This window comes from Rhinolophus sinicus, chromosome 11, assembly GCF_057876585.1.
Source record: "Rhinolophus sinicus isolate RSI-liver-muscle chromosome 11, RSI-T2T, whole genome shotgun sequence".
Taxonomy (NCBI): Eukaryota; Metazoa; Chordata; class Mammalia; order Chiroptera; family Rhinolophidae; genus Rhinolophus; species Rhinolophus sinicus.
The window spans coordinates 3565597-3586516 of NC_142511.1; the positions used below are offsets into that span (position 1 = coordinate 3565597).

Genomic DNA, 20920 nt, shown 5'->3' on the forward strand with positions numbered 1-20920 from the left:
ATGTCAACATTCATCGTGACCTCCATCCCAACCCTGGAAAAGTGTGAACACTGTGAGAACCCTTTAAATAAAGGAGAGAAAATGCAATTTCTCTCACATGGTCTGAATAACATGCTTGTGAAATCTCAGTTCCTTTGAACAATGGCAAATTGCTTGAATATTTAACCATACATTTGTTCTTGGGAAACAAAATGTTCAGCTCTAGTGGTTGCCACAGCAACTGCCTGGGCTAAAAATATGAAATCCACCATAAGAAGAAAAAGTATGTACCAAGCGGGAAAGGGGAGAGAAAATGGGAGATCTCACAAGGGAAAATCATTGTCAGGAACCAACCTGCAAAGACGAAGGGTAAGTTAAGCTTGTGGAAAACCTTTCCCGGTGCTCAGGTAGAAACTAAATCCGCCCCCCACCCCCTCCCCACCACCCCTCCCCAAAGCATTCCTCTCCTCTCCCCTAACCTCCCCACACCTCCCCCTTTTAAAGAGTCACAACGACACAGAGTGTGGGCAGCCACCACCCCGAGGATCATGCTGGTTGGCATTACAGATAGAGCTTGGGGCGGGGGGATGGTGGCGTCCCTGCTAAGCCGTCACCAGAGCGGACTATACTGCTGGTCTGGTCTGGGCTGATGTCACTGTTCATCGGTAGTACATGGAGATTGATGAGTGAGGGGCCCTCCTGCCTCAGCTGAGCTGGTGTCTTCTCTGCCTCACACGCAAACCCGGGCTATTCCCGCCTCTACCGTGTTTCCCCGAAAATAGTCAGACCATCAGCTCTAATGCGTCGTTTAGAGCAAAAATTAAATATAAGACCTGATCTTATTTTAATACGATATAAGACCGAGTCTTATATAATATAATGTAATGTAATGTAATGTAATACAGTATAATAACCGGTCTTATTTATCAGAAATATTATATTTTATGTTATACCCGGTCTTATTTGTATAAGACCGGGTATAATATAAAATTTAACATTTTATATTATATAAGATATCTTAATTATATGAGACCGGGTATAATATAAAATTTAATATAATATAATATAAGTATAATATCGGGTCTTATATTAATTTTTGCTCCAAAAGACGCGTTAGAGCTGATGGTCTGGCTACCTCTCATTTTCAGGAAAGCACAGTAAGTATTACTCCCACTGTCCCCCCCTCCCACTGGGAAATACGTGCCTCCCCCTTCAGTCTGTTTAATTCCTCAGCTGCACCTGGCTTGCTTGCAGTGACACCGCCCTCCTGCAGCTTCCTGCAGCCACACTTGCTCTCACTGGTCTCTCCTTTCTCTGAAATGCTGTTTCACGGAGAGCTGTCCATTTGTGTGTGTGCATTTATTTCCTCTAGATGTCAGGCTCTGGGGGCACGGATCTGCAGTTCAGGGCATTGGATCTACCTGCTCGCAATTTCTTGATTAAATACAATCCCAGGAGAGACTCTATGTGACTTCACACAAGAACTCCAAGCCAACTGCAGAACCCCCTGATGCCTCCACGTCCCTGACTGCACCCCACTCCTGCTTTTGACTAGGGTATAGCACAGTACAGAGAAAACTGATTTAATCATACAATTGTATTCCAAGTACAGTGGGGGAGTCTTACTGTAATAGAAAGACGAAAGAGTACGTCTAAGGTTCCAGCCTCACCCTAATTCCCCAGGGGCAAGGGACAGACACCTGGATATCTATTTCCTCATTTGGACAAAAGGATTATATTGTATGCTCTTCGTATGGTTACTATCAGGAGCAAATCAGATCAGGGATATGTTCACATGCTCTCAAAATACAGCCTTTTGTACAAATTGTAGGTATCATCATGCATTAACTTCCTCCAACAAGTGAAAACCAAAATGTGGTCCACCTAACCTCCCAAACCTATTTTTATTCTGATTTCTTATAGGTTCGGCCTCATTTTCTATATTCTCTTAACCCCTGTGAAATTAACAGGGCAATTTGCATGGTTGATTTTGTCACGGGCATCGGGCATCGTTCCAGGCAGCCATGGGTCCTTACTTTGCAATTTCACAATCACCCTTTAAATGATAACATATAGTGTAGTGATGTTTTCTATTTGCATAGCCTGTCTCCATGTACAAAGCACTTTTGCATTCACACCTGGTGAGGAAGAGCTGTGCCACTCACTGATAAACTGCGATTCCCACCTGTACCACCTTTCTGGTTGAGGAGAGTGACACTCCGGGGAGGCTGGAGCTAGAACTGAAAGGAACTGGGCATGGAAGGAGTAACTTAGGAAGACAGGACAGGCTGGAAGGAGGTCGTGCAGGAGCTCCCCACCCCCAACGCCTTCCCCTCTTTGCAGCTGCAGCCAAGGAGTTTCCCGCTGCAGGATGAGACTGCATCCAGGGGCTGCCCAAGTAGTGTCGGGGTCCCTGCTGAGCCATAGATACTGTCATGTGTGTCCTTCCCAGGGAGGGGGGACCCCCTCAGCCCTGAGGAGGCCTCTGAGAGACCAGCCAGTACATTCTCTGTGCCCAGGATGCTCAGGGGCTTTAGCAGCTTTGTGGAGTCACTTGGCAATGTGATTGCAGACCAGCTGCCTCTGAAAGAGTCCTGACCCCTCCAGGCCACAGTAGACTTGTATGTAGAGGCTTTTGTCCTGATCCTTTCAGAAAAGGCCCGATTCCAGGCAGCCATGGGTCATTTCTCTGCAATCCACCATGCTTAGCACATTTGCTCTTTTTGTAGCTATAGAAGCAGCATAATTATGTTCAATCAGCAGTCTGAAGAATCTGCTTAAATCGTCCTGCAGACGTGGCCCAAAATAGCCCAGGTTCTGTCTCCAGGAGTCTAATTCACACCTAGGTCCCGAGGAGAATTTGAATGAACTTTTCTTTATATTAGTTCTCATAACACCCTGGGGACATGGGATGACTCAGAAGTAAGCCTGCTAAATTCAGACATGGGGAAAATTTTATTTTCTCATTTATCATTGTCCTGACCCAGCATTGTGTTGGTGACAACACATAATTAGTGTTTAAATCCAGGGAATTGTTGGTGAAGCTGGGAAGGGGGTGCTCCTGTCAGAAATTCGAAATTGAGAGGGTCAGTCAGTCCCCATTTTTGTGAATAAGCCTGCGTGTTGTGGAGTTACGCCGACTTGGATTGGAATCTGTGCTCCATCATTTACTATCTGTGTAATTTTAAGCAAAATGTGTAACCTCTCCAAACCTCAATTTCTCCATCTGTAAGATGGGGTAATTATGGTACGTAGGCCATGAGGTTGCTGTGGAAGGTTAAAGGTCATAACGTGTCTAAGGCCCTGAGCGCAGGGCCTGGAGACAGGAAGGGCCCAGTAGATGAAGAGAAGAAACAGTTATTCATTGGAGCCTGGTTATATTGATTGTGTCTAACTTACTCCACAGATACCTGCTTCCAATGTGACGGACACTGGGGTAAGCTTTAAAAGAGGCACCTCTGTCTGTGACTTCTCTCGATTAGTGTCTAGTGTGGTCGGTAAGGAGGTCAGGCAGGCATGAGAGATACAGTGCAGACTGGGCACACAGAGAAGGTACCTAGAAGACGTGATGTCTAAGGTCAATCCTGAGGGATGACTCAGGGCCATCTGGTTGCACATGTCAGTGTGCGTAGAGCTAAGCGAAGGCGATTACCGAGAGAGAATAGGAAAAGCAGAGGCACAGACACATGAGAGTTTGTGGAGGACGATGAATGCTTTTACCTCAGCGTTGGCCCAGCAGAAGCCTAGGTTCAGGAAGAAGGAAATGAGGATGCAAATACAGGTGGAGTTAGGGCGGGAAGCCTTTTACACCTGGACCGGTGATAACATGGTGAAATTTGCATTTTAGGCAGACTATCTGATTACAAAGTGGACAATCCACTCAAAGGGACAAGACTTGAAAACCACTTCAGTGACAATACTGAAAGCATGCTCTCAAGAACCATTTCAGAATCCAAACAGGATACACATACACACACACACACACACACACACACACACACACACACACGCACACGCATATCATATTAAAACTGCTGAATACCAGATGTTAAGGGAAAATCTTAAAAGTAGCCAGAGAGTAAAGTCAATGCTTTTCAAGAAGCCCCAATAAAACTGACAGTTAACTTTTCAGCAAAAATAATGGATGCCATACTTAATGCACTGACAAATAATAATTTTTCTAGAATTCTGTGCCCAGTGAATACATCCTCCAAAAATGAAGATGAAATAAAAACATTTGCATTCATCTCCTGCCTCACCTCCAAGCCTCAGATTATTTATGACCAGGACATATTCATGAACATATATACTACATAAGTTCTTTGGGATAAGAACTGTGGTCCCAGATAAAAGTGTGAAAATGCATAAAGAAAGAAAGAGAACTACAAAAGGGAAATATGTGGGTGAATATAATACATACTGACTATATAAAACAATAAATATCATGTTTTATAGCATTTAAAAAATATGTAACTAAAATCATAATGTCAATAACATAAAGGGGAAAAGGTTAAAGATAACGTATTCTAAGGCCTTTGAATTCTCAGAGAAGTAGTAAAACTATTATGCTAATTTATATTAGTTATAAATGTATATTGTAATCTCTATGCTAATCACCAAAAAATAGTTAAAAATGTGTAACTAGCAATGAGAGTAGGAAAAATTGGAAGGGTGGCCAGTTAGCTCAGTGGGTTAGAGCGTGGTGCTACCCTATTTCCCCGAAAATAAGACCGGATCTTATACCGTATTTCCCTGAAAATAAGACCGGGTCTTATACCGTATTTCCCTAAAAATAAGACTGGGTCTTATATTAATTTTTGCTCCAAAGGACGCATTAGGGCGTATTTTCAGGGGATGTCTTATTTTTTTCATGTACAACAATCTACATTTATTCAAATGCAGTCATGTCATCTTCTTCTGGAACATCGTCATAATGTACTAAATGTGTCCGTCTGGCTGACGATCTTAACTGGGGCTCATTTTCGGGGTAGGCCTTATTTTCGGGGAAACATGGTAATAACAGCAAGGTTGCTGGCTTGAGCCCCACATGGGCCACTGTGAGCTGCGCCCTGAAAAAAAAAAAAAAGGAGGGAAAATTGGAGGTGATAAAAATGCTTGATTAACCCAAAAGAAAGCAAAAAATAAAAATAAAAAGGAAGCACGAAACAAGTAATTCAACATACAAAATGCATATTAAAGTCAAAAATTTAGCCTAAATTACTCTAAATGCACACAGATTTTTATTTAGGTATAATTGGCATTATATTAGTTTCAGGTGTACAATAATGATTTGATATTTGTATATATTTCCAAATAATCACCACAATAAGTGTAGTTAGCATCTTCTACCATTGTTACAAATTTTTTGTGTGTGAGGAAACTTTTAAGATATGCTCTTCTAGCAACTTCCAAATAGGCTACTGTATTATCAACTATAGTCACCGTGCTGCACATGACGTCTTCCTGACTTATTGATTTTATCTCTGGAAGTTTGTAACTTGGACCCCCTTCTCCCATTTCATAGGCTCACCAAAACCCTGAGACCTAATTACAGGACTACAGAATGCCTGCCTCAGCACACACACACACACACACACACACACACACACACCATGCCACTGCATTGCTAAAGCCCTAGTACCCCTGTTCCTTGTATCGAGTACAGCATGTCCACCTTTCAACAAAAATGACAAGTCACACCAAAAGCAAAAAACAGTTTGAAAAAACTGAATAAACATCAGATCCAAAATTGGATATGGCAGAACTGTTGGAATTATGAGACCAGGAATTAAAAAACAACAACATCAAACTATGTTTAATATACTAAAGGAATTAATGGGCAAAGTAGACAACATGCAAAAACAGATGGATAATGTAAGCAGAAAGATGCAAATTCTAAGAAAGAATAAAAAAGAAATACTAGAGATAAAAAGCACTATAACAGAAATGAAGACTACCTTTGATGGACCCCTTAGTAACTGAACATGGCTAAGGAAAGAATCACTGAACTTGAGGATATAACAATAGAAATTTCCAAAACTGAAAAGCAAAGAGAATAAAAGACTAAAAACCAGAACAGTATAGCCAGGAACTGTGAGACAACTATGAAGGTGTATTATACATGTAACAGGAATACCAGATGGAAAAGAAACACAGGAACAGAGGCAATATTTGAGAGAATAATGGTAGAGAATTTTCTCCACATTAATGTTGGACATCAAACCACAGACTCAGAAAGCTCAGAGAACACCAAGCAAGGTAAATGCCAAAAGAACTCCACCTTGGTATATCATATATAAACTTCAGAGAGTCAACGATCAAAAAGAAAATTCTGAAAGAAAGAAGAGGTTAAATGCACCATCCTCAAAAAGATGGGGGGGGGGAATTCTTCATTCTCTGAGAGCAGAAAGATACAGAAACATTTTGAAATCAAGAGCAAGATGACACCCTCATATTAGCTGTCCTGAAAAAAATTAGATTGGAAGCATAACAGGGCACATAATAGTTTCTCAGCAAACATGCATTGCATTAATGAGCAAATCATTTAAATTCCTTATAAATGAATAAATTAAAGTCATCTTCAGTGACTTTGGATGAGACATACAGATACAAGAACATTGCAACCTTTAAGTATGCAGCAGGAAAGATAAATGAGAGAATTGCTAATTATCTGGGCACCCAGCTGAAGGTGGAGAATAGAAATATTTGAGAAAACAGTTAGCCTGTTCACTATTTTATTTCGCGACACTCACCAGCTTGGGAATAGAAGTGGAGCACATATATAGTGACACTGTTTAAGCAGATGTGGAGATACTCAAGGCAGAAAATACGGAGAAAGGCTTTGGGTGTGGGGGGTCCCTGAGTGTCAGGAAGAGTAGATGACATAACTGATCACTGGGTCCAGGCTTAGGATGGCAGGTGAGAGAACAAGACAGGGATTGGGAGAGGCAGAGAAAGACAGAGAGGCAGAGAGACAGAGGCAGAGCCAGAGAGAAACAGCTGGGGCCTGAAGTCTGTGAAGACCAGGCAAAGACCAGTGGTGTTTGGGACGAAGGGCTTCGATAGAATAATAAGAAATCGTGGTCACAGAATAGAATTTCAGAGTTTGAGTCTGGGAAGTCGGGCAGGAGGAGCAGCCCTCTGCACAGCCAGCCATCGTGTGTCTGTTGTTTGAGTGGCAAGATCAGTAACAGAATGAATGACAGGGGAAGCCTGCGCCACTAAAATCCCGGGGAAAGACACAGAGAGGACTTATAAGACACGCAAAAATAGAAGGATTCAAAAACGGCAAGTTGTCGGAATGATGATAGGAGAGTGGTCCCTGGAGATGCATTATGGAGGGACCCCCCCAGGGAGGGGAGGAGTGAGTCGTGGTATTTGGGGATGAGGAGGATTGGGTCAGGGTTGAGTGCGGGAGAGGGGAGGCGTGGGGTCGCAGAGCCAGGATTTTGTGTTTAGGATGGCATGGCAGTACTGTGCTGTGATTACTAAAACCCATGACTTTTCTCCTGGGCACACACTACATCGCGTCTCCCAGCCTCCCTTGCACTTAGGTGTGGCCATTTGACCGGGTTCTGGCCAAAGGAACATAGGTCATTTCCTGAGCTGACCTATGAAAATCTCCTACGCGATCTCTATTTCTTCCCTTCCCGCATTTGATGGCCGGAAGCAGAGGGGGCCCAGGGCGGTAGGGGACTCTGCTCTAGGACCCTAGGAAAGGGGTTCACAAACTTTTTCCTAAAGGGCACGATAGCAAGTAATTTAGGCTCTGTGGGCCCAGACGCAAAATCAAGGATATTATGTGTGTACTTTTTAATAACTATTTAAAATACAGCTATTTCATCAGGAAAAAACCTTTCTTGGCTCATGGGCTGTAGCAGCCCAGGCACAGGTGAGCTGGCCCACAGGCCATCATCTGCTGTCTCCACCCCCTCGGTAACCATGGAGACCGAAGATGGGAGGAGCCTGGGTCTCCAACCTGTGGAGCCCAGCTTTCCCCCACCTACTCTCTATGCATAGGTGAGAAATGAACTTCCGTCCCGCAGATCCCCTGAAATTTAAGTGTTGTGCACTAGATCAGTGAGCCAATTCTGACTGATAAAGGGATGAGACAAGTTTGCAAGAGAAAGGTGTGCCTTGGAAAAAAGGTGTCACATTTGCTATGTGCCAAGCACTGCACCGAATGCTTTTCACATATTATCACATTTAATTTTCACAAAAATCAGAGGTAGGGAATATTGTCACAAGCATTTTACAGTTGAGGACAATGGAGCTTAAGCGAACCGTTCCAGGCAGTGCTAGAACGTGGTGAATTTGGACTCATTACTAAGTTGCTCTGGCTCGGAGGCTTGTTCTCTTTAACATTCAGACTGTGCTGCTGCCCAGAAGGGGAGGGGGGTGTAGGAGAATGTGCTGTGTCGGGCTGAAATCTGTTTACTTAATTATTTATCCATTCATTCATAATTCATAACTTGCCTAGCTAGATCCATGAATGACGTAAGGTTTTGTTATTTAGGAAAACGTAAACACACTGACCCAAAGTTCCAGTTAGGAAACTAATATATGGTTGCGAGCCCGGGAGAAAGTGCCACCCAGAATCTAGTTATTGCTCAAGTAAATAGCAGTAAAATTCCACGCTCTGAAGTCCCACTGTCCTCTCTCCGATTCTCCACCCTCTCATTCTTTGCACAGTGATAACAAATTTGGGCATCTGGTTTCAAGACCCAAAGCAGCATGTTCTCAGGTGAGTGAGGGGCCACTAGAAATTGTCAAGCTAGCCGTGGCTTTCAGGTGACGGACCTGTAGGATAAGGACCACAAAAATACAAATATGCACCTGCCGGCCTCTGAGCGCAGGGCCAGGGGCCCATGTAGCTCCTGAGGTGATGGGTGTATGGTCAGGACAGAAGAATAATTGATGTTCGTTGCGAAACTCGATCATGCAGAAAACAAAAACATCTGTAAGTCCTCTCATCAGAAAAATAGATATTTTATCAAATATCCCATCGGATGATACCAGTTTAAAAGTAGCATTGAGCATCTCTGAAGACAGTAGTTGCTTGAAAAACCCATGTTTGTGACACTTTTCACTCTTCCAAATTTGGAGAAAACAAGATACGATCAGGAAGAGGAGATATTTCCTTGCCAGCAAACTGGAGCTAATGTAACTCTTGCTAAAATGTGATGAGTTGTTCTTATTATCTGAGGATTATCGTAAACATAAAATTCAGGGCGGTGGGGAGGGGTCTATATAGAACAAAACCCGTATCTGTGTGTTTGTAAATGCCATATATAAACTTCCCAAGGGCAACAACCCTGATTACTGCTTTTCCCAAGATAAATGCGGACTCCAGCTATCCAAATACCTGAGCTCAATGCAGCGCTTGGAAAGATGTCCCGAGAAAGCATTTTTCAGGCTCACATCCTTAGGTAAGTGGAGTGTGTGGAACCAACAAAGCAGGCGGAAGGCATGAATTCAGGTGATCTCACACAGAGTAGTGCTTCAAAGTCTGCTGTTTGTGTTCGAATCCCTGCGACACACCCACCATGTGTCAACTCGCACACTGCCCCTTGGTTGGTGGGTACAGCCCTAACGGGGAGTGGAAAGACTGACCTGGTGTCTTGGCTTGGAACAGACAGAGCTTTTAAAAACCGAACTCCTTTAAAAGACGATACTAATGACAATTATTATGAAGACCATCTCTGAGTGGTACTATCAGAGTCAAGGTGTAGTGAGAAGTCAAAGCATGGACGAGGGAACCCACGCTGGCACGTTTCAGCCAATGGCAGGCCGGTCACTGAGCCTCTTGATGCCTCGGTTTCCCCTCTTAGAAAAGGAACTAATTTGATATGAAAAGCAGCTCTGACGTGTTCGAAGTTCTGTATTGCTTTCTGAGGTCACTCTCGTCCCGATAGGTCAAGAAGTACTCCTTGCTTATTAACCCCGTAGAAAACTGCGAGTTCTCAAATAAATCCCGTATCTAGCTGTTGACTTATTTATGGTCTTGGGTGTCCACTCAGTTTCTATGAATTGAATCATTCCATCTTGGAGTTTAAGAAACTGAAATCCTCTTCAATTTCCTGTTATTGAGATGAGGAGCCCGGGGTGTAGGAATTCACCCAGGCCACACTAATGGTACAATCAGGACAAAAAGCCTGGTTTCCTGACCCTGGATCCTCTGTTCTCCAGCCTCTTTATGTCTGAGACCATGTCTACATTAAAATGATAGGAAATGCCAGACGTCCACAAGTTTCTGGAGTCAGCCTGAGAAGCAGGGGGGCAATTGATTTATGAAGAAGTAGAGGTTCCTTGAACAAAAAAATTAATAAAACATTGTTTAAGAGGTTAAGTGCTTCCAGAGATAAGGATCTGGCCTCCTCTGCCAACACAGAACTCAATGAAAACTGAGTCTTATGTGTGAATGTATTTTTGTTGAAGTTTTTCCATTGAGATTGAGCGAGGGCAAACTGATTTAGATGAAATGAGAACTGACCTCAGCTGACCCAAAACTTTTGCCCAAGGCACAAAACAAAGCCCCAATCAAACTGTAGTCTCGGTTCAGAGAAAGGGCAGCAAAGGGAGCGGGGGGGGGGGGGGGGGGGGTGAGGATGGTGACTGAGAAAGACAAACATTCGTATGATTCTCCTCTTCCAGACCAGAAGTCATGCTGCCAGCCAGATTGTCATAAGAAAGGCTGTTTATACAGACGTCCCAACCCGGCTAAAATAAAAGTAGCAGTCAACTTATCGGACTTTTGACTTGGTTCACAAAGAAAGAACATGCGATGTAGCTTCTGAATTTCTGCCTTCTTAGATAAACAGGTTTCTCGTACGTGGGGAAGATGAGTCTCGAGTGAGTAAAGCCTGTGCCTCTTTCCCAGGGATGCAGGGTCTATAAAAGTTATTTAGTGTTCGCAGCAGGAGCCACACAAAGCCAAGGACAGCCTTTGGGTCCTCTGGTGGGACGGCTCTGAAACTCATCTCTCAACATGCCGGGTCAAGCATAACAGTTAGTCATACAACCACATGCCTCAATATTTTTCAAGACAGCGTCGGTTTCAAATATTGCATCTCATTTAGGACGCAGGTTAGATGTTGTTCTCTGAAGTAAGGGTTAGAAAATGGGCCAGTCTTAGTGATGCCCCTGGTGAAAAGAAGATAGGAAGGTCTTCACGTCCCAAAATGTTGGGACCTCAGTCAGGTAACTCTGGTGCAGACTTGATGGGAAGACATGCAGAAGAGTCAATACAGGCAGACCCCAAAACTGTCTACTTCTCCAAGGATTTATGTGCCAAAGCCCTCACGTGGAGCCCAGGTGAGCCTGAGCAGGGAGGGTTCTTTGGCTCTTGCCCTTAAGAACATACTAGAACAAGCCATGCCCACACAGCAAACAACCCTGTGTGAGCTGCTTACAGAGAAGGGCGGGGTCTCTAGGCGTTGAGAGCGGTCCCTGGCTGACAGCTGGCAAGCACACATGAGCCTCCATCATACAGTCCCATGGACCTGAGTCTGCCGGCAACCTAATTGAAGGTGGGAAAGAACCTCCCAGATGAACTGCAGCCTCCTCTGACGCCTGGATTACAGCCTGGGACGCCTGAGCAGGCGACCCAGCTAAGCTGTGCCCAAACTCCTCACCCACAGCGACTGTGTGATTGTAAACGCATGTTGCTTCAGCTGCAAAGTTTTTGGCAATTTGTTATGCAGCAAGAGAAATCTCGAACAGGACCAATGTCCAATCCCCCCGTAGGGGTGGATTTTTGCTGAGAACTGCAAGCGTGCTGAGTTACCACTTTCCATGAGAAGATAGCTTTTAATTGTCTGGGTACCCAGAGCGTCAAAGTACTTCATCTTTTTTTTTTTCTTCTTCTTCTTTTTTTTAGCAGCAATTAAACATTGACTTTTCTCACTCTGAAAACTCAAAAATAATTGAACAGCTTTTCTTTAGAACTTTCCAAAAATATTTTCTCCAGGGCTGAAGTTAGTCTGGGAAATGTTAATCGGAAGAAAGAGAAGCTCGAACAGTGTAAATAGCTCAAAACTGGCTACAGGGCTCTGAACTGTGGGGGCTCGGGGAAAATCGCGCATTACTTAGAACAGAAATGTTTGATCATTGGGGTTGCATGCGAGTTGGCAGAAGAAGCCATATGCTTGGGGACAGCCTTGTCACTCCAAGAGAGTTGAACTGTGACTTAGAGGCCATCCCTTCATCCTTACTAAATGCAATTCCAAAATGCACTCACACACCAAGAAGGTGCTCTGCAAGGGAGCACAGTTCTTCTTTACGGATTCAAACCCAATTGTGATTAAATCAAAATCAAAAGAAGAGACTTTTTCAGACTCTTCAGAAAGTATCAGTTAACCACCGTGGGGCCATGTTTCCTCTTCTCTAGAATGAATGGCAGGCCTAGTAGCCCAGGGCCTTTTCAATTCTGTGAGTCTGTCGCAGGATTCCTACATCTTTTATCCACCCAGTTTGTCAGTGTTGTTACATGAGTCTGAATAGAGAAAGCGTCTGGTACTTTGTAGGCACTCAACAAATGTGAATTCTTTGTAGTGAAGTATTTAATCAATGGTGGCTGCTGCTGCGGCTGTTGTAAAACCTTCCTTTATCAGTCTGATTTTTCAAAACTTTCCATTACCTTTCTAGAGAATCATACTTCTCTTTAATTGTAGAGCCATTAAAGGCAAAATCAATCCTCTAAAAAGGATTAGCTGTAATAGGAAAATTCCCCAAAGAGTCTTAACCTTGACCTCTACCTCTGTAGTCTTCTCACAGTTACTTATAAGTTTCAGCACTGCATTGATTCCTGGACCCTGCTAGCTATTGCTGCCTGGATGCCTCACCGGCTTTTCAAACTCATTTACCCCAAATTAAATATATTAGTTTTCTCCTCCAATCAGCCCACCCCTTCCAAATTTCTCTGTTTCTGTGTTGTGTCATTGTCTCAATCTTAAAATATTGGAGTCATCTTTTATTCTCCTTTCTTCCTCATGTTTCTTATCTTCACAAAATCCTCTCTACTTTTCCTTTTATGTAAGATCAATAACATTTTAAGTTTGTAGAATGTGTCGAAACCATCCCTTTCCAAGTCCCTAAGCAAAGTGTTTTATACCTTTTTTCCCATGTTCACTGCTTCCGCTCCAACGTACGCCCGACAATTCACAAGCCTCCTTCCTGTCTCCAGTTCATCTTACAAAATTCTGCCTTTGTCTTCCTACAACTCTTGACCGCGCATGCTCCCCCATGTATTCAGGACGCCAGTGTGCCGGCATCGCTCCCCCAGGGGAACCCAAATTCCTTTAGGTTGTTTTCCCAGGTTCTTGCCAACCTGACTATGGCTTGGAGTTGAGTTGAAAGATTGGAGTTGCTGTCTTGATTCTGAGTCAAGGCAAGTCTTGGGTCCCTTTGAGCCTCAGCTCTCTCTGCTTTAAAGCCAATGTAATCATTGCTGGAGTCTACTGAAGACATCGTGTGCCCAACAAGTATGTGCAAAGCCCATGAGGACCATCTCACATAAAACACACCCGAGGAGTTGATGATTTCGCGCCAGCTGTCTTCCTGTACTGCATTTCACGGAGTGGAACTGTCCCGTTTACTTCAAAAGTACCTTCTAAGCATTCTTTCCCCTGCATATTTGCTTACTCTGAATGGATTTATGGTTCTCTCTTTTCTTATTTCCTTTGGGCTTTTCCTTTAAAAAAATGCAGATCTGAGCCCTGTCCTTTCTGTGGCTGGGCTGGGTCAAAGTTCAGCCCGCCTTCCCCAGTCTCTCCCTCCCTGCTGGGCTCAGTGTTCCCCTCCTTTTCCCGCCAGGTGAATCCCATCCGTGTCCTGGGTCAGCGCTGACCACCTCAGGCTCCCATTGGCTCCCACTGGGGTGGGGTAGGGCTGTCGCTATTCCTGACTCAAGCCATGAGATGGCTTGGCTGTCACCCCTCTGGGTTAGCGCCCCAAGCTCGCGAGATCCCCATCCTTCCTGCGTGTTCCATCGGCTTGTCTGCTTGTGCCTGTTACTATGCAGACCCCCCTGGGTGCCGTTGCCTGGTCACAAGGCGGCCACCGCACTAGGATGTGAGTTCCAGGAGGTCGGGAACAAGCTCTTCTGTATCTCCCTGGCAATTTGCACAGTCCCTGGATTTCAGTCCGAGTCTCCCTATTTCCACTCTTCCTACAACCTCCTCTTCACACAGCAGCCATGCTCATCTTCTAGAAACGTAACCACTCTTCCTCTTTCATTTACTCATTTTCAGAGAAAAGGGCTGGTGTCCAACCATCCTGCGGTGGCTACCCTGTATTTGTTTTTGTTTCCGCTGTTGGTTTTGTGGCTCTCCACCTGTTTTTTTTTTGTCTGTGTCATTATGAACTGACGAACATGAAAAGAGTTCCATGACAGTCAGTCAGTGGCAGTCGCTATGGGTTCTGATGCTCAGATTGCCACATCTTGCACCAGTGAAGCTCCCTCAAACTAGCTCCTGGGGGGTCTTTATGGTGCAGCCCCATTTTTTGTTGTTGTTGTTGAGAGAGTCTTTGCTTACCGGCACTACAAGGTTTATCACCATTTTGCTTATTTCCAGCTCAAACTTGGAATGAGCCCTTTGTCTGTGAAGCCCTCGTTCCTTTCAGTGGGTGGTGTTGCTTCGAGACCACAGTCAGCATTGTGGCTATTCTGGCCACTGGTCTGTCACTGGACTCTTGAGTGGGCAACATTAAGGAATCTGCCTGTACCTTACCTGTCCTGTATCTCTACGTTGAAGAATAATGGCAAAAGCCCTAGCTGATGAGGAAAATTGTTTTCTTTAGAGAAGACTTGTCGTTATTAAATGTAGAGGGATTAGTTAAATCGGAGCATCGCCATTTCTAACCACTGATGAGATAATTGGTTCAGGCATGAGCATCCACAGATGTTAAAGCCATGAGGAGAAAGGACGATGGGACCTTCGCAGGGGAACGATTGGGTTACCCCATGTGAACCCCCTGGTCAGCTGCAGCACAGCTCAGAATGAGACACCCAGACATTGTGTATTTATGGCATAATGCAATAAGAGACACACAGCATCACTTCTGAAATATTCTTGCCGAAAAACATTAACCCTGAATTTAATCACGATTTGGGTCTATTAGTTTGCCGGACAGTAGGAAAGCACATGTACAAAAATAAGACTTTGGCACCATTTATAGGACAACTAACCCAATTGATTTAGCATTTAAGGGCCAGAAAAAAAGGAGAGGGAGGAGCAGGGTCTGCTGCAAAATTAAAAAGACGTAAAAGACATAACAATCAAATGCAATGATTGGGCCTCATTTGGGTCCTGGTAAAAGTTTTTGAGATAATTGAGGAAATCTTAAGGTCCACTCAGAACTAGATTTTATTAATTAAGTTTTGTTAATTTTGTTAGGCATATTAATAGGATTGTGGTAATGTAAAAAAATGTCTCTTTTAAAAGAAATATATATGGAAATATTTAGAGTTAAGATGACATGATAGGAACTTGCTTTAACATAATGCAGTAAAAGAAAGAACAGTAAAAAAAAGGAAGGGAAGGAGGGAGGGAAGATGGAAGGAAGAAAGGGAGAAGGGATGAAAGAAGGAAGGGAGGGAGGGAAAAGGAAAGGAAAAATGGAGAGAGGGAGGGAGGGAGGGAGGAAGGCAAGACAAAATATTGGTTAACTATTGAATCTAAAGATGGGTTATCAGGCAGAATAATCAGATTGTTCTCTCTAGCTTTGTGTATATTTAACATTTCTCATTTAAAAGTCTTAAACACATATTATATCAGATCTCTCCTTTTTGCTTTCCCTATTTGATACATGGCTTTTGGGAGGGGTAGGGCCAGAGAGGAGGGCATTCAGATGGGTATAAAAAAGGAAGAGAAACCATCTGTGGCCATATTGCCCATAATAACCAGCATTGCCACTTAGGGCATCTCTCTTCCCGCTTCTGTCACAACCACACCGACGATGGTTATTGCTTTATACCTTCAGTGCCAAATCAGTCCAAATAGCTCATCCTTGCTGTTTTAAGTGGCAGAACTTTCATTATGAGACACACCATCCTGTCCTAGGTGCAGTGACCACTTATATTTCTCCTCTTGTAAATTACTTGTTTTGAGGGGCTTGTCATCTGTGTTACAAACTGGTTTTTCTACAGTTGTGCATACTTGCATAGAAATTTGCATAGACCATGTGATATGACCAGTCACAGGAAAAGACAAAGGAGCCACTGAGGTTTGGCCGTTCTGAGGATTTCAGTGTCCTGGGCCTCTGGGGACCCAGCCTGGCCTCCCCAGTTCTCAGGGCAACTGAGTGGCACAGGCCCGGAGAGCACCCTACACCTACCTGAATGTAGTGTGCGCCTCTGCTCTGAAAGAATCAATAGGGAACCAGTGGGAGAGCCCCAGTTTTTCTTGGCTGAGACCTCTGCAGGAGATACGATGTAAGAGAAGTCTGGCAAGTGGGGGAAATTGAAAATACGGATTACACTTTGATGGGGAAATGGAAAGATCATGTGACAAGCCTTTGGAGAGATTTAGTTATTCAAAGATTTTGCTTCTCTTATTCAAAGAACATATAGGAAGATAGCAAGAGCCCCAAAAAACCGTATCCAGATGCCACTCAAGTTCAGCAGAACATGGCAGCTGCTTCATGGCTCTGAGTTCACTCTTTAGGTCTGCTGTTTGTTCTCTTTGTTTCCTGTCCTGTGATCGCTTCCTGCCCCTGTCTCCAGGATTCCATTCTTAAAACCATCCAGTTTAAAAGAGTTTCCCCTCCCCACTCCTTTTTCTCCTGACTCTGTCTGACTTGACTACTGAAAGTCAAGATTCTAGGGAAAAAAATGCTTTCAGGAACTGTGATGATTTCGCGTGAGGTTGTGGCAGGTAGGAGACAGATGAGTCTAGAGGAGTCAATGGGTTAAGAGACACACAAAAGGTCAGCAGCCAAGAGTTTGAAAGAAATTGGCACAGGAACAGAGAGAGTTGGGAGAAGGCAGGGCGATTCAGCGAGAGCCAGACAGGAAATTTACTGAGCGTCTATCCTGTGTCACATCCCTTGTGGACATGATTTCATTTCATCCTTGTCCCTCTGGGAGATGGGCATTTATCCCTATTTCACAGTGGAGAAAAGGGCAGCTCAGAAAAGTTAAGTACGTTGCTAAATGTCACACAGCTAGTATCTGTTCTTGGCAAGGTTCAACACCAGCTGTGTCTGACCTTTAAGACCTTGACCTTTCTAAGGTCACACTAGCTCCCAAAGGAGAATAGAAGAGGAATATGGATCATGGAGAATAATGGATTCTGAGATATCGATATTTGTGAAGTCATGAAAATACACTTCTTTGAATATATACTATATAAGAGCTTTATAGAATTCCTGCTTTGACTCTTATCATTGTTCCTTGAAAATAATGGTGACAGGGCCGTCCAGACTGTACAACTGGCAAACTCAGGCAAGGTTTAAATTAAACGTGCTCACGTATCGGGTTATCATAATTCCATGAGAAGATTTCATTTCCAGAATGGTCACGGTCCAGAAAAAAAGAGGAAAAACCTGAAGTAAGGTGTGTACTTATGAGCTATGAAGGTCTGACAATTAAGTTCGGGAAGTTGTTGCAACGAGGTTGCTAATCTTTTTTGATATCAGAGGGATTGTTCATTATGAATTTGTACCAACTGGATTAACAGTTAACCAAGTTTACTATTTGGAAGTGCTGAAAATGCTGCATGAAAAAGTTAGACGACCTGAACTTTTCGCCAACAGTTTGTGGCTCTTGCATCACGACAGTGCACCAGCTCACACGTCACTGTCTGTGAGGGAATTTTAGCCAGTAAACAAATAACTGTATTGGAACTCCCTCCCTACTCACCTGATCTGGCCCCCAATGACTTCTTTCTTTACCTGAAGATAAAGGAAATATGGAAAGGAAGACATTTTGGTGACATTCAGTACATCAAGGGTAATGTGACGACAGCTCTGATGGCCAATCCCTGAAAAAGAGTCCCAAAATTGCTTTGAAGGGTGGACTAGGTGCTGGCATCAGTGCACAGCTTCCCAAGGGGAGAACTTCTAAGGTGACCATAGTGATATTCAGCAATGAGGTGTGTGGCACTTTTTCTAGGATGAGTTCAAGAACTTAATTGTTAGACCTTCATAGTATCCTCTCAATAAATATTAGCAATAATAACAATATCCAACATTTATTGAGTACTACTATATATGAAGCTTGGACAATATAAATAACATTGTTAGGTTGTTTTCAAAGATGAAGATACTGGGGGGTCAAGGTGACTTGCCTTGGGTCACGCAGTTCATAAGTGACAAAGTGGCCCTGGAGCTCGGGCCTGTCCTGAGCCCCTACTGGCTCCACCGGTTGCCCCCTGTGGGAGGCTATTAATAGAGGGACTCACTGTCCAGCTGCCCGTAATAATTTACTTTTTAAATTATTTTGTGGATTAGGAAGTGGTTTTTTACGCTTTATCCTACTCAGTCCTCATGGGAACCCAGTGAAGGGACAAGAGTTCTTATCCCTTTTTTCAAGGGGAAAACTTTGGTTCAGAAGCAAGTCAGTGACTCACCACGAGCCTCGAGTTGGTCAATGATCCATTATGAACCAAGGTGTCTTTCTATTTGTTCTGTTGCCAAAGAAAACAACGAGTACTGCTTGGTGTGGTGGTTCTTGCCAAAACGTTTAGAATGAAAATTTAACCATCCCGCTTCTTCTTTTCCATTTGTTCCTCATACAGATGTTATTTAGCCAGTGGCCTCAACTGCCTCTCAGCAGTGGAAAGTTCACCTTTAGACAGAAGCTCTTTTAATATTTCATGAACCCAGATCTAGCACCAAAAGCTCATTTTATCAATTATTTCAAATTAACATATTAATCATCGTTAGCATTTGAGTGTTTATTATCTACCAGGCACTGTGCTGAGTGCTGTTACATGGATTATCTTGTTTTGTCCTTAAAACGGCCTTATGAGGCACCTATTGACTACTTATCCCATTTTCTAGATAGTGAAAACGCAGCCTTACTAAAGTTAAGATCGTTGCCCAGGCTTTCGTAGCTAATGAAGAGATGGGGCCAGAATTCAAACCAAGGGTCTTTAGTGGCCAATCAGAGCCTGTGCTCTGACAGTCCAAAGTCCCCTCCCCATACTCTGCCCCCGGGTGGCAGGGTTCAGTGAGAAATAAAGGCAGCCTGTGCAATCCATGCAATCAATGTCAAGGTTATGTGTGCAGTTACTGACTCGGGCTTGTAGGCATAGAACTTCACATTTCTGCTGGGATGACACTTCAGTACGCTTCACAGAGATTTAAAGTTGCAATGAAATTGTTTCTAAGACATGTACCCTCCATGCCCAAAGAGAGGTCCACCATTGGTACAGCAGACAGAGAGACTGCTGCTGTACCAGTGAGAGAGATGCCATGGCAAGTACCCTCTCAGTTGGCCAGCCTGATGGGCAAGGCCCTAGATTTGCGAGCTGCTGCATCAGTACAGAACAAAAGAAAGTGAAGTGGCCCATCCAGGGAACAAATGCACAAATCTGGCTTCATTCATATGCACCCTTCATTAGTCCAGAGCGAACTCGCCAAAACTGCACTGACATCAAATTTATGTGCTAAAGAGGAAACAGTTGCCGAGCAACTCTTCTAATGGAGAAGAAAATGCTGTTCATTTGCACATTCTATTGTGTTGTTTGCCAGCTAGTGTATCAAATTGCCCCAGTGTTCAAAGAAGGTCCCCACTTACTGCCGGCAGCACAGGAGGTGGCCCTGCGAGGGGCCTGCCATGACACTCCTGATCTTGGCCCCTCTGGACCCCCACGGCGGGGCACTGCCAACAGCACTTGGGATCCTGGGGATTCTGAAAAGGAGAGAGGAAGGGCAAGCGTTTTGACATGATTTTAAAGAGACTGTTATCTGGTTGGGGAGATGTTTCAGTTCAGTTAAACGTGGGCTGAAGTTTTAGATAATCTTAAATCTGCTCTTCTCAAAAACAAAAAAAGCTGAAAAACAACCCTTTGAAAAATAAAATCTCACCATCATTTACACAAAGAGCTTATTGCAATTTGCCCATTGTTCTTCTCCACCAAAGGGCACAAAGCAGTTACTCAGATGATACTTATGGGGATCGCAGGGACGGGGGACCTGAGCTGCCGTGAAGCCTTCCACCCCCAAATTCCTTCTCCACTAGAATCTAAGCAATCTGCTCATAAATACCAAACTCCAATAATGAACATGACTGGCCCCGTGTCACGTTAGAGATAAAGTCTGTAAATATGAACAAGGTAATAAGGCAAAATCTGAATTTTATTATGTAATGTTTTCAAGATACCAGAAGCCATTCATTGACTTGTTTAGAGAAATAAGATGAGATGCACCTATTGGAAAACAGGGAGAAGGCTCTGATGAGACTAAAAACAACAACAACAAAAACACAGCACTGTTCTTGGTGCAGGTTTTGAAACCCCAGCCGCTGACGTGACCTGTACAAGTCACTACCCTGCTCTGAGCCTTGGGCTCCTATCTGTCACATTCCCACCAATAAAATGGGGTTGTTGTAAGGATGCGGTAAGGTAACATAAGGAAAGGCACACAGTAGGGCTCCGTAGCCATCTTTTGAACCTGAATCTGAATATTCAGGTGGCCCAGTTACAGATATGAAATCCAGGCTGCTGAGTCGTACAGTTAGAATGTCACGTGCAGAAAATAGCAAGTCCTTAATTAGTTAAAACGTACGTCCCTATTATAAACATCACAAGGTATTTATTTGTTTAAAGAAGAGAAACAAGATGCATATTGCAGCTGTCATAAGATACAGATAAATATTCTTGCAGGTCCAAACTGTAGAATATACAGAGAAAACCTAGAAGAATGCCAGAATGATTTAGCTAAATTATCACAGTAAACCAAAACATTTCCTATAAATGTAGCAACAATTTCAAGATGG

The 20920-nt window shown here is 43.7% G+C and overlaps 1 long non-coding RNA gene across 1 annotated transcript; it reads left to right on the forward strand.

Moving 5' to 3' along the window:
• Positions 1 to 256: 256 nt before the first annotated feature.
• Positions 257 to 10861, forward strand: LOC141569386 (uncharacterized). The gene is made up of 4 exons (XR_012493002.2): positions 257 to 348; positions 8671 to 8722; positions 9315 to 9407; positions 10633 to 10861. It is a non-coding gene; the product is annotated as an uncharacterized LOC141569386 (long non-coding RNA).
• Positions 10862 to 20920: the final 10059 nt, after the last annotated feature.